Source organism: Oncorhynchus mykiss, chromosome 21, assembly GCF_013265735.2.
Source record: "Oncorhynchus mykiss isolate Arlee chromosome 21, USDA_OmykA_1.1, whole genome shotgun sequence".
Taxonomy (NCBI): Eukaryota; Metazoa; Chordata; class Actinopteri; order Salmoniformes; family Salmonidae; genus Oncorhynchus; species Oncorhynchus mykiss.
The window spans coordinates 7,943,585-7,948,354 of record NC_048585.1 but is presented as its reverse complement, the minus strand read 5'-3'; the positions used below and the strand labels follow the sequence as shown (position 1 = coordinate 7,948,354).

The window sequence follows — 4,770 nt, the reverse complement described above, 5'->3', positions numbered from 1 at the left end:
TCAGGGCCTCTTCATGGTGTTTCAGTAGGAGTGCTGATGGAGGATGTTATGAATAAGAAGAGGTCGGACTGCTTCTAGATCAGATATGCTTTATGAACTCAAGCCCTGAACAAGGTTCTCCTCTACCCTCAGTCCCCTCAGAAAGAATAGGACCTGCCCTGAACAAGGTTCTCCTCTACCCTCAGTCCCCTCAGACAGAATAGGACCTGCCCTGAACAAGGTTCTCCTCTACCCTCAGTCCCCTCAGACAGAATAGGACCTGCCCTGAACAAGGTTCTCCTCTACCCTCAGTCCCCTCAGAAAGAATAGGACCTGCCCTGACCAAGGTTCTCCTCTACCCTCAGTCCCCTCAGAAAGAATAGGACCTGCCCTGAACAAGGTTCTCCTCTACCCTCAGTCCCCTCAGAAAGAATAGGACCTGCCCTGAACAAGGTTCTCCTCTACCCTCAGTCCCCTCAGACAGAATAGGACCTGCCCTGAACAAGGTTCTCCTCTACCCTCAGTCCCCTCAGACAGAATAGGACCTGCCCTGACCAAGGTTCTCCTCTACCCTCAGTCCCCTCAGAAAGAATAGGACCTGCCCTGAACAAGGTTCTCCTCTACCCTCAGTCCCCTCAGAAAGAATAGGACCTGCCCTGAACGAGGTTCTCTACCCTCAGTCCCCTCAGACAGAATAGGACCTGCCCTGAACAAGGTTCTCCTCTACCCTCAGTCCCCTCGTTCAGGGCAGGTCCTATTCTGTCTGAGGTTCTCCTCTACCCTCAGTCCCCTCAGAAAGAATAGGACCTGCCCTGAACAAGGTTCTCTTCTACCCTCAGTCCCCTCAGAAAGAATAGGACCTGCCCTGAACAAGGTTCTCCTCTACCCTCAGACAGAATAGGATCTACCCTCAGTCCCCTCAGACAGAATAGGACCTGCCCTGAACAAGGTTCTCCTCTACCCTCAGACAGAATAGGACCTGCCCTGAACAAGGTTCTCCTCTACCCTCAGACAGAACAGGACCTGCCCTGAACAAGGTTCTCCTCTACCCTCAGTCCCCTCAGACAGAATAGGACCTGCCCTGAACAAGGTTCTCCTCTACTCTCAGACAGAATAGGACCTGCCCTGAACAAGGTTCTCCTCTACTCTCAGACAGAATAGGACCTGCCCTGAACAAGGTTCTCCTCTACCCTCAGTCCCCTCAGACAGAATAGGACCTGCCCTGAACAAGGTTCTCCTCTACCCTCAGTCCCCTCAGACAGAATAGGACCTGCCCTGAACAAGGTTCTCCTCTACCCTCAGTCCTATCAGAAAGAATAGGACCTGCCCTGAACGAGGTTCTCCTCTACCCTCAGTCCTATCAGAAAGAATAGGACCTGCCCTGAACGAGGTTATCCTCTACCCTCAGTCCCCTCAGACAGAATAGGACCTGCCCTGAACAAGGTTCTCCTCTACCCTCAGTCCTCTCAGACAGAATAGGACCTGCCCTGAACAAGGTTCTCCTCTACCCTCAGACAGAATAGGACCTGCCCTGAACAAGGTTCTCCTCTACCCTCAGACAGAATAGGACCTGCCCTGAACAAGGTTCTCTACCCTCAGTCCCCTCAGACAGAATAGGACCTGCCCTGAACAAGGTTCTCCTCTACCCTCAGTCCCCTCAGACAGAATAGGACCTGCCCTGAACAAGGTTTTCCTCTACCCTCAGTCCCCTCAGACAGAATAGGACCTGCCCTGAACAAGGTTCTCCTCTACCCTCAGTCCCCTCAGACAGAATAGGACCTGCCCTGACCAAGGTTCTCCTCTACCCTCAGTCCCCTCAAACAGAATAGGACCTGCCCTGAACAAGGTTCTCCTCTACCCTCAGTCCCCTCAGAAAGAATAGGACCTGCCCTGAACAAGGTTCTCCTCTACCCTCAGTCCCCTCAGACAGAATAGGACCTGCCCTGAACAAGGTTCTCCTCTACCCTCAGTCCCCTCAGACAGAATAGGACCTGCCCTGAACAAGGTTCTCCTCTACCCTCAGTCCCCTCAGACAGAATAGGACCTGCCCTGAACAAGGTTCTCCTCTACCCTCAGACAGAATAGGACCTGCCCTGAACGAGGTTCTCTACCCTCAGTCCCCTCAGAAAGAATAGGACCTGGTTTAACAAACATCTGTTTGTGATCTAAAAAAAATCAGACATTGTCAGGAACTGCATCTCAGCTGTACTTACTGTCTGTTGGTGGGGGGCGCTTAACAGAAGGTCCACTATAGGGCCCTGGGCAACATATAGGGAATGATGGTGGGGGGGTGACTGAGTGAAGTCATCCACTCTGCCCTCAACAGGAGAACTCTGGACCAGACTGACTAGCGAAGTGTTTAGGGGAGGGGGGGGTGACTGAGTGAAGTCATCCACTCTGCCCTCAACAGGAGACATCTGGACCAGACTGACTAGAGAAGTGTTTACCCCGGTGGTCGCTACGACACCGTCACTTCCAGAAGGAAAGTATTTTAATAGTGGATCAAAATGTAAATATGACGTTTTATTTTAAAGAAGGAATAACATGTTGGGATGTAAATAACTTAGTTTGATGGTTTGTTTTTGTTGTTGTTGTTGTTTTGAACTTCTGTTCCTTTTCTGAAGAGATGTAATGTTAAAGATTAGTCCGTGTCGTCTTTACAGGTTTGAGCAGCATGATCCATAGGACTGACTATAACCGGGACAACAGCATTTTATACCCAACTGTTACTCACAATTCAGCTTGACCAATGAGGACATGTGATTGGTAATGCTAACCTGCCTGTTAACTATATACTGAACAAACATGTCAATGATTTAAACTCCGTTACAGTTCATTAAATGAAATCAGTCAATTGAAATAAATTCATTAGATCGTACTCTATGGAATTCACATGATTGGGCAGGGGCGTAGCCATGGGTGGGCCTGGGAGGGCACACACTCAGAATGAGCCCTCACGCGATCCCGCAGGTGAAGAAATCCGATGTAGATGACCTGGGCAGGCGTGGTTTCACCTGCAGTTGAGGCGGGTTGGACAGTCTCCCAAATTCACTCACTAAAACAGCTCTGGTGGACATTCCTACAGTCGGCATGCCAATTGCATTCTCCCTCAACTTGAGACATCTGTGGCATGATAACACTGCACACTTTAGTGGCCTTTTTGTCCCCAGCACAAGGTGCACCTGTGTAATGATCATGCTGTTTAATCAGCTTCTTGATATGGATCATCAAGGAGAAGTGTTCACTGAAAGGGACGTGAAACAAAGCTGTGCACAACATTTCTGGGATGTTTCATTTCAGCTCCTCCCAGGAACCGACGTGTTCCGTGCCCTTGAGTCCCAGTTATTTTCTACCGTACCGCTACGTGTTAGGTAGTATTGATATGTTGAGTCACTCAGCGTCAAAAACATTTTCAGTGGAGGGTTTCGCTCCTCCCTGATACTTGATTATATCTGATTAGGAACTACCCTGACCTGGTTGTCTCTAAGTCTGAAAGGGAGACACCAGGCCCCTTCATGGAATGCGTTTGGCATAAGCCGCAGGCAATTAGCAATTCCGAGTCAACAGGAGGGCCTCAAAACATTTGGGTTGGCCACGCCCACCACCTCAGCTCCATCGCACCGTTGGCCACGCCCACCACCTCAGCTCCATTTTGAACCTGAAGAACCTGCAGTAAACACCATGTTCATCCAGCTGTACTTACTGTCCAGCCTCTGTAGACTAATCCATACAACGTTAACACGTCTCCGTGTTGCACCGGATGTTGAGCTGTATTTGAGTGGTCTGTTATTTATGCCATTGTTACAAATTAATCTTCTTCGGCCCCAGACCAGACTAATGGATATTCAGATATGATCCCAGACAGCTTACCTCCAGACCAGACTAATGGATATTCAGATATGAGCAGACAGCTTACCTCACCAGACCAGACTAATGGATATTCAGATATGATCCCAGACAGCTTACCAGACCAGACTAATGGATATTCAGAAATGATCCCAGACAGCTTACCTCCAGACCAGACTAATGGATATTCAGATATGATCAGACAGCTTACCTCCAGACCAGACTAATGGATATTCAGATATGATCCCAGACAGCTTACCTCCAGACCAGACTAATGGATATTCAGATAAGATCCCAGACAGCTTACCTCCAGACCAGACTAATGGATATTCAGATATGATCCCAGACAGCTTACCTCCAGACCAGACTAATGGATATTCAGATATGATCAGACAGCTTACCAGACCAGACTAATGGATATTCAGAAATGATCACAGCCAGTTTACCAGACCAGACTAATAGATATTCAAAATGATCCCAGTCAGCTTATCTCCAGACCAGACTAATGGATATTCAGAAATGATCACAGCCAGTTTACCTACAGACCAGACTAATGGATTTAAATCAAGATGATCCAGACTGGATCTAAATGTGGTGTTAGAAAAACAGAACGGATCACATCTGGCCACCCAGAACCAGGACCGGTTGTGGAGGGGAGACTGAAGGCAGTCAAATGTTTTGGCGGACTGGATTAGAAAACACCGCACATTTACGAGATATATGTTCATCCTGTATTCATCTGTCTTCATATCTTTATTGGTTCATCAAAACAACATTAAGTGTTTCCTAATCCAGACACCAGGGTTTCTCCTACCAATGGGTGAGAGGTAGTGAGGGAAATCAATCTGGTCAGAGAATCGAGTTCCCAAACGATCTCCTCACCCTGTGAAGCTTTAGTGTTTGTTTTCTTCAGATGTTGGAACAAAGTGACTCCCAGGCATTAAA

The 4,770-nt window shown here is 48.3% G+C and overlaps 1 protein-coding gene across 23 annotated transcripts in view; it reads left to right on the top strand.

The window, feature by feature from the left end:
* Positions 1–2,857, top strand: part of LOC110515713 (exportin-T) — a 57,544-nt gene extending 54,687 nt beyond the window's left edge. For 7 of the 23 annotated variants that reach the window (XM_036956747.1, XM_036956740.1, XM_036956735.1 and 4 more), the window contains 3 exons: positions 1–694; positions 748–1,263; positions 1,476–2,857. The exon at positions 1–694 is cut by the window's left edge. The gene's annotated coding sequence lies outside the window, so the exon portion shown is untranslated. Of the gene's footprint in view, positions 695–747; positions 1,264–1,369 lie in introns of all 23 variants that reach the window. The other 16 variants (XM_036956738.1, XM_036956748.1, XM_036956746.1 and 13 more) reach the window with 16 other exon arrangements.
* The last annotated feature ends 1,913 nt before the right edge of the window (positions 2,858–4,770 follow it).